Source organism: Dermacentor andersoni, chromosome 4 (assembly GCF_023375885.2).
Source record: "Dermacentor andersoni chromosome 4, qqDerAnde1_hic_scaffold, whole genome shotgun sequence".
Classification (NCBI taxonomy): Eukaryota; Metazoa; Arthropoda; class Arachnida; order Ixodida; family Ixodidae; genus Dermacentor; species Dermacentor andersoni.
This window is the reverse complement of record NC_092817.1, coordinates 224,984-234,406: the sequence shown is the minus strand read 5'-3', so window position 1 is coordinate 234,406 and position 9,423 is coordinate 224,984.

Below are 9,423 nucleotides of genomic sequence, written 5' to 3'. Positions count from 1 at the left end.
TCTACTATTAAGAAATATTTTTGCACCGAAAAAATATGCGCGCATTCCATAAGGCCCCTCTTTTATGCCTTCGTGTTTCTACTTAGTGTCGTTTTAATGCTGTCGTCTGGAAGTACCCTCGTAAAACGCGTTGCAACCACTGATCAGCGGCCTGGCGTGTTTTGTTTACGAACTGTAAATACAGAAATTAAGTTGCGCGGCAATCACTTTGTTTCACAGTGGGAAATGATGCGTTTAACACAAGCGTTCACAGAGGAATGCAAAAATTGCTACGCTGCCAGCATTTCTGTTCTTCGCGAAGAGTTACGCCGTGAACCTGTGTTGCTTGTGAGCATGTTGGTATGCAGCCCTGGAAATTCCTATTGCATAAGAAGATACCGGTGGTAAAGAAAGAGGTCAATACGACGTGATTTCGGTCACGACGTATGGGTCGCCATGCAGGTTTTTATTATGTCAGCTGTCAGGAGGTGTGAATTGCCACAGGTCTTTCGTAGATCTCAGACCAACGACCAGAAACTACAAAGAAGCCTTGAATTAACTTGAACAAAATAAATTAGAATGTCAGCTTGCAGCTCAGCTCGATAAGTTGGAAAAAAAAGCGGATAACTTGTACAGACACAAGGTGAAAAATCAGCACGCACAGCAAAGTAAGAATAAACACATAAATGAAAACTATATTAAAAGAGTAAGACATGCAAATGAAACGAAAGTTTTTGAATTCTGCCGATATGCATTAAAATTTAATTTCAGTGTTCACTATAGGCGCACTCCTGCACACGTCTTGCTTGCATGCCCGTCAAGTCCCGTTGCCGCGGCTTGACGCAGGTGCACACGCAGCCTCAGTCTCGCGTAGTTTGACACAAGGAGCTTTTCCACTGTTTCTTTGTGTTCCTGACAGGCGCCCGTTACGCCGCATCGCAACATCTTTGTCAAGTATGCGGTTACAGCCTTCAAAGGAGATTTCATGGTGAAAACGATTTCTGTCCAGGTGGTGATACCATTAAAATGTTCCTCGCAAGATTTGAGAACTCGCATGACTGCATCGCTTGGGTAATGAAGGTTGCTGCCTTCAGAGACGTATTCCTTGAGGGACGTCAAGTATGCATGCTCACTGCTGCTTGAGCCTAACAATGCAGGCTTGCACTGCTCGCAGTGGCCAATAGATTTGAGGATCCCTTTTATAAGAAACCCACCGATATGAAACAAAACGTCGCACTCAGCTGATGTTAGCTCTTCGACAAACGGGATCTCCGCGTCGTCGATTGCTTCAATCTCGGCTGCCGCTTCTTCTTGCATACCTGCCGACAGCAGGTCGATCAGGTACTGTGCGTTATCGACATCGTAGCTAGTCGTTGACGGTGTGTGGAAGAATTGGCTGACACAAACACCTTGAGTGATTACTGCACAACGGCACGTAGCAGCCGGGCATTTTGTGCCGACGACACCCAGCGAACTCGTCGCAGCAACGTCCTACCACCTGCACCGTGCAGCGCGCGCGGCGGGCATGAACATGGCGGCGGTGGCTAGAACGAACCGGTTCTGGCGGCACCGGCGCCGTCAAAGAATGTCTCCACCCTGAACGGAGCGGCGGGCGAGGAGGACATCGAGGCACCCTATCACCACTGGCCTTCTTGAAGCCCTTGGGTTCAGCGGGAGCAGTGGTAAAGCAAACAGGTCCGCAATAGACATTAGTAAGAGGCGATTGGAGGATTGGTGGAAGTAAAGTAGGGAAACGACAAAAGACGGAGACGTACAAAAGCACAGTTCGCAATAGGGGATCAGAAAATTTGGACGTGGTAGTTCATAGTGTTTGTTTGTTTGTTTGTTTGTTTGTTTGTTTGTTTGTTTGTTTTTCATTGGTTAATCTAGGTAGGATATTAGGCAGCATAGTAGCAAGAGCTTGGTGGCGCAACCCACCGCCCCGTTGCAAAGGGGACGCTCATAACATCCATCCATCCAGCAATTGGATGACATTGTGTTGCTAGCTAACAAGCAAAGTGTTTTGCAACGTCTGGCTAATATCTGTGGACAGGAAGGCAACAATTTAAGTTTGAAATTTAGTGTTAGAAAATCAGGTGTTATGGTATTCAATGAAAACAGTGAACAGGCAGTGGAGATACAGGGCCAAGAAATACCTCGGGTAACAGAATATAAATACCTTGGTATATGGATAAACGAAGGCAATGGATGTATGGAAACACAGGAAAAAAAACATAACAGTAAAGGGGAAGAGAAATGAAGCCATAATGAAGCACAGAGCGCTATGGGGATACAATAGATACGAGGTCCTCCGAGGTATGTGGAAAGGTGTAATGGTTCCAGGACTTACTTTTGGAAATGCGGTTGTTTGCTATAAATCAGGGGTACAATCAGGACTCGACGGGAACCAAAGGTCAGTGGGTCGCCTCGCATTGGGCGCTCACGGGAAGTCTACAAATGAAGCTGTGCAGGGTGATATGGGCTGGACTAGTATTGAAGTGAGGGAAGCTCGCAGTAAAATTGAGTATGAAGAACGGCTGAGGAATATGGAAGAAAGTAAATGGGCTGGGAGAGTGTTCAGGTATCTGTACAGGAAAAAACATTGATTCACAGTGGAGGAAAAGAACTAGGAAGCTTACCAGCAAGTATGCGGCCTGTAGGGTGGACAACACAGCAACAAAGAAGGTCAAGCGGAAAGTCAAAGAGGCTGAATTAATCTCATGGGTGGTGGCAATGGAAAAGAAACCTGCCATGAGTAACTACTTAAGAGGAAAAAACGAAATCAGGAAAGAAACCATTTATGATAACTCAAAGGGAAGCTCATTACTTTTCGAAGCGAGATCGGGATGCTTTAGAACACGCACCTATAAAGCGAGATATAAGAAGGAAGAAGAAGCATGTGCTTGCTGCGGTAAAGCCAGGGAAACTACGGAGCGTGTTTTATTAGAATGTCAAGACGTCTACCCAGTGGTCGATTTAGGCACCACTGGCCTCCTTGAAGCCCTTGGGTTCAGAGGGAGCAGTGGTAAAGCAAACATGTCCGCAATAGACATTAGTAAGAGGCGACTGAGGATTGGTGGAAGAAAAGTAGGGAAATCACAAAAGACGGAGACGTACAAAAACACAGTTCGCAATAGGGGATCAGAAAATTTGGGCGTGTTAGTTCAGAGTGGTTTTTTTTTTCTTTTTTCATTGTTTAACCTAGGTAGGATATTAGGCAGTATAGTAGCAAGAGCTTGGTGGCGCAACCCACCGCCCCGTTCCAAAGGGGACGCTCATAATATCCATCCAGCCAGCCAGTTCTCGCCAGTACGAGGGAAGTGCAATTACCATAAGGATTTTTAATACAGCGACATGGCGACTCGGCAGGAAACTTTCAAAAACAGTACAGGCCTTAGCCGCTCATTGATGCAGACGACTCCAGCGTGTGACAACACACGGTAAACTGAGGCCGCCAACGCACATGCCTGGCATATATGTGCCCCCTGGCTCTGCCCCACGATGAGCGAGCGGCAGAAATTCATGTGCCCTGTTTACTCAGAAAAAAAAAAAGAGATAAGGGCAAGATTAACCTGCAATTATTTTACAGGAGATAGCCATGACAGGGCAGACGGACGAGAGATGAATCTGCTTTAACGTAGCCATCAAAGAAGGGAAAAGAAAAAAATGAAAATTACGCGCTACATGCAGAGGCAGAAACACGTGAATGTTTAATTTTTATTCTCCCCTTTTTTTGTGCCAACAGCAGTAACGATGAAACTTTCTTTAAGTTAGTACTATGTGCTTTTGGAAAAATTGCTTGGGTAGCAAGACATACTTTGTAATAAAGGAATGCTAGCAGCATAGCAGTGCCGGATTTCGCATCATTTCAGCGACTTGACGTCACCAGCGCCACTTCTCGCCTTTTCCGTGCACTGCATCGTTTCTGGTCTGGCTATTGTGTCCTTCAGACACCAGATGGCACGCCACTCAGTCAGTAGCTCAGTCAAGAGCTTGGTGGCGCAACCCACCGCCTTGTTCCAATGGGGACGCTCATAATATCCATCCATCCAGCCTTCCAGGACATAAGTGGTGCATACGACAACGTGAACAGGGAACTCCTGTGGAACATATTAAAAGCAGAAGGTATCGGTCATGAGGTAATTGATTTTCTACAGGAACTATATCGAGAAAATATTGTTGAAATAACATGGGAAGGAATTAAGAGTACGACAACTGTCGAGGTTCACAAAGGATTAAGGCAAGGTTGTCCGTTATCACCGCTGCTGTTCATGCTTTATACGATAAGCATGGAAAGAAGGTTACAACGAAGCAATCTAGGGTATAATCTGTCGTACAGATTAGGCGAAAAGGTTGTCGCGGATGTATGCGGGCGAAAAGGATGTATGCGGGCGATATTGTACTGTTAGCAGATAGCCAGGAAGATATAAACTGGTTAATTACTGTGGAGACGAAGGAGACAGTTTAGGTTTCAGTTTTAATGCAGCTAAGTCCGCTGGGATGTTTTTCAACGATACCACTGATCAGGAGCTTACAATACAAGGCCATGAAATACCCCGAGTGGCCGAATACAAATATCTCGGGGTATGGATAAACAAAGGGCAGATGTACACGGAAAAGCACGAACAGTCTCTCATAGCAAAAGGGCGAAGAGATGCCGGGATAATGAGACATAATGAAACATAGGGCATTGAGGGGGTACAACAGGTATGAGGTACTGAGAGGTATTTGGAAGGGAGTAATGTTGCCGGGGCTTACTTTCGGGAATGCAGTCCTGTGTTTAAGGGCAGAGGTTCAGTCGAGACTAGAAGTAAATCAAAGAGCTGTGGGAAGGTTAGCACTAGGTGCCCACGGGAAAACCACAAACGAAGCAGTACAGGGAGATATGGGCTGGGCATCGTTCGAAGCACGGGAAGCTCAGAGTAAAATCCTATACGAAAAACATCTGAGGAAATTGGACCATAACAGGTGGGCAGCTAAGGTGTTTAAATACCTATACAGAAAGAGCATTGACTCACAATGGCGGGAAAGAACTAGTAAGCTAACCAGTAAGTATGCCAGACACGAGGACGAAGAAAGACAGAGCATTAAACGAGAGGTTAAAAACGCGGAAGGTAAAAATTGGATAATTTCAATGGAAAAGAAGCATAGTGTGGAACTATATCGATACTGGAGACAGCAGGTCAGGAAGGAAGCGTTTTATGATAACTCAAGAGGCAGTGCCCTACTCTTTGAAGCTAGATCAGGATGTCTTAGAACGCGGAGCTATAAAAAGAAATTCAACGAAGAAGAAGACATGTACTGTGTGTGGTAAATATTGACACGTGTACTTATCTTTATCGGGCAACCACGTTTCGCCACCTAACAAATGTAATCGCACAGCGTGGGACGCGCCTGCATGTATCCGAAGTTTCTGGAAAGTTATCGATGCTTCTATCCGCTGTCTGTTGTCGCCGAACCTTATGTTATCTGATTTCATCACCTGACCCGAATGGTGTAGAACTTTGTGGAAGGCACGCGGGTCCGAACGATTAGTCTGGAACATTCGACGACTGTTCTTTAAAAGCCGACGCGCTTGACCCGCTGAGCAGATTTCCGCCGATCGCCGACCGTGTTCGCCGCTATCGTTGTGCTATAAGTGTAGCCTGTTTTTGTGGACACAGGTTCGCCCAATAAAAGCTAGTTTTGCCTTTCACAGTATTGCTACTGTGTTCTTTGACGTCACGACCACGTGATAATATGTAGAAACAATGGAACACCTCATACTAAAATGTGATGGTATCAATCCCTATGTCGATGCGGCCACAGTCACCCTTCCTGAGGCCCTAGGGGTTCAGAGATAATAATAATCATGTAAATAAATATGCGGTGGAAATTAGCAAAAGGCGATTGGAGGATTGGTGGCTCAAAAGCAGAGAGGTGACATAAGGTTAAAAGGGTAGGAAAACGTATTTAAAGAAAATCGCGAAATTCAATAACACACGACACAGATAAAAATAAAAATAAAAGGCAAAATAAAAATCTGAGCATGGTGGCAACTGCCATCACCCCGTTTCAAAGGGGACGCTCCTACCTTCCATCCATCCATCCATCCAGGTCGTGTTTGTACGTGCTGGGTGGATGCCGCGGATGCTCCTGTGTCGAGGCTTCAGCGACTTCGTTCGTAGCTAAGTACTATTTTCTTTTTATTAGCTGGTGTTTTTGAAGTGTTTTCTTTTGCATGGAGCAGGAGCGCAAATTTTGAATTCGTGGTAAGAGTAGTTAACGTACCGGCTTTGTCTAGGTCTGGCGGTTTCCCCCGTTAGGCCTAGGTGCCAAGCGGGACCTATTTGATAGGCTTATTTAACTATCTCAGCTAGCCCTTCGAAGTGATTTGGCGGAATCGCTCGTTGAGCCTTGGTTGAGCTAGAACCTAGGCCTAGCGATGAAACCAAAGAAAGGGAAGGCCGCGGAGGACGCGGAGCAAGTGCAGTGCGACGAGTGCCTGCGGTGGTGCTCCCTCGACGAGACCAGTTTCCAGAGCTTAGCAGACGCGGAGGGGGCTAGCTTTACGTGCAGGCTGTGCGAAGGGGTCAGGGAAGCAGTCCAAAAACTGGAAGGAAAGTGGGCAGCCAAGTTCGAAGGGCTGAAAGCAGACCTGAGAGAGGAGCGGGAGAAGCGGGTAGCACTGCAGGCGAAAGTCGCCGAGTTGGTCAAGGTGGAAGCGGTCCAGGCCGCGCAATTAGTAAGGACCGTGGCCGAGCTTGGAGAAGAGAGGGAAAGGAGAGCAGAACTGGATAGGCGGCTCGATGCGCTTGAGACGCGGGCAGCGGAGAATGATGGGTCGGGACACCAAGCCGGTGGCAAAAGCATAGAAAGTAGGGTAGACCCTACAGGCGAAGTGGGAGGCGGGGAGCCAGAGCAAGCGGTCGTCGGCTCGCCGCCGGTGCATCGGCATAGTTATAGTGAAGCAGCGCAACACGGCCAGAGTGAGGCGACGCTGCAGCCACAGGGGCGCCAGCGAGCGCAAAGAGAGGAGGGGAACAAGCTAACCCCAAGGAATGAGCTCATAGCCAATGATAAGAGGCAGCATAACCTGGCAGTTAGGAGGGAAGGAGGGAATGCCCTAGTACTTTTAGGTGGTGATTCATATATGAGGAGGTGCAAAAGAGCTATAATGGAGCGTGCAAAGGGTGATAAGCGGGTAGCAGTCGGGACGTTCCCAGGCAGGACAATGGACGCTGTACTGAGAGAAACAAAAAGCGAGCTTTCTGAGAATGTTGCAGAGCGCAATTTGGTAGTGGTAGCGGCGGGGCTAAATGATGTCTGCAATGGTGAAGCTGCAAAAGTAGTGGAAAGATTAGCGGAGGGAGTTGACGATTTAAGGGCGATAGCACAGCAAGTCCAGATCGTGGTATGCACAGTGCCGGAGGTACAAGGACGGACGGAAGAAATTGCCAAGGACGTTGTGGCTGTTAATCGTGAGATAAGAAAGCTAAGCCAGGCGAAAGGATTTGAAGTGGCAGACATAAACAGAGAAGTGCATAGAGCAGGCTTTGGCGGATGCTTTACACGAGATGGCATACACTTTAATGGAAGGCTAGGAGCCGAGATCGGCTGGCGCCTGGCAGGTCGGGCAGTAGCTTTTTTAGGAGGTCCACTGCGCCTCAGGGCGTAGGGGTAGGTAGAAACAGTGTAGAAAGTGTAACAATAGAGGCTGACGCCAATAAAATGGCCACTAGGAGGTCCAGGAAGAAAACTACAAAGAAATTTAACACCAGGATCAGGTACATAAACATGCAAGGCGGTAGAAAGAGAGCGAAGTGGTTGGAAATAGAACAGCAGTTAAAGGACGAAGAAGTAGGTGTATACGCGCTATGCGAAACACATTTAAGGGATCTAGAAGACCCACCGTTTATTGAAGGCTACGTTTGGGAAGGGAGCAATAGAACAACAACGGAGAGGAAGGGAGGAGGAGTAGGTATGCTGATACATCAAGGAACAAATTGGCAAAGAATAAAGTTAACTTGCAAAGAACATGTCAGGGTATCAGGTACAATTGCCGGTAAAAAGGCATGGCTAGGAATAGTTTATTTAGGGACAGGGGACAAATGCAGGCAAGAGAATAAGGATCTAGTAAAGTGTCTCGATGACGATATAAAGCAGTTTGGAGAAGGTGCCGATATTTGTCTGCTGGATGACATGAATGGCCACATCGAGGATCTGGATGGATACAGATTGTAAGGGAAGTTGATGCTAGACTTCTGTGAGCGACACAACCTAGTTGTAGTAAATAGGGAAACTAAGTGCGAGGGACAAATCACGTGGGAGTCCCGTAACAGACAAACGACCATTGGCTACTGCTTAATGTCGCAGGGGTTGTATAGCAAGCTCGCAATAATGGAAATAGACGAAGAGGGGAAGTACGGCCTCGGAAGTGATCATAAGCGTATTAGTCTGCAGTTGGGAGCCCTGCTCAAAAGAGAAATGCAGGGAAGTCAAAAAGAGTACGCAAAATTAAATGACGAACAAATAACACAAATAGCGGCCGGCATAGAGGAAGCAATAGAGAAACATCCCATGGAAATGTGCGATTATAATCAGTTAGAACTACTCATTAGTACAAAAATAAAAGAAGTAAAAGGAGTAAACCGCTGGAGAGGAAAGAGGAAGCCATGAAGTTGGTGGAATAAGAAAATTAGGGACAGTGGGCATCTCGGGAACACAGAGAAGCAAAGAGGGCGCAGTTATCTAAAGAGGAAATAGGCCAAAAATGGGAATATTATCGACAAAAGAAACAACAAGTGCAGGTCCTCGTCCAGGCTAAAATAAAGCAGTCCTCTGATCGCTGGCTGGCTGAAGTTCGCGATGCAACTAAAGGGGGGTCAAGAAAATTCTGGAACCATATAAGCTGGCTGGGTAAAGCGAATCACAGAAAGCAGGAACAGATTCACGATGCCGAAGGAAATTGTTTAGAGGGAGATGACACTGTGAACTACATTGATTCAGTTATAGCAGAGTCATTTAGGAAAGACGACAGGGTAATCGCCCCAAATGAGGGAGCAACACAGGATAGCATAATAGAAAACAGCTTAGAACTCACCAATATTAACTGGAAAAAGACGGAAGCAAATGTTCCAAAACGCACGTCCGCGGGGATAGACGAAATTCCAATCAAGTTAATTAATGAACTTGGCCCAAGAAGCAAGGAAACGCTGATAAAAGCATTGGAGGCAGTCATAACAAATAAGCAAATTCCGCACAGCTGGAAACAGAGTAAAATGAATTTGATTTATAAAGGGAAAGGTGATAAGAAGCACATAAAATTATTCCGGCCAATTACGATAACATCAATTATATATAGGCTGGCGATGCAGGCGGTGAAATTAAAAATGCAGTCATGGGTAGAATGTAATAGAATACTCGGAGAACTTCAGAACTGGTTCAGAAGTGGTAGGCGCTTAG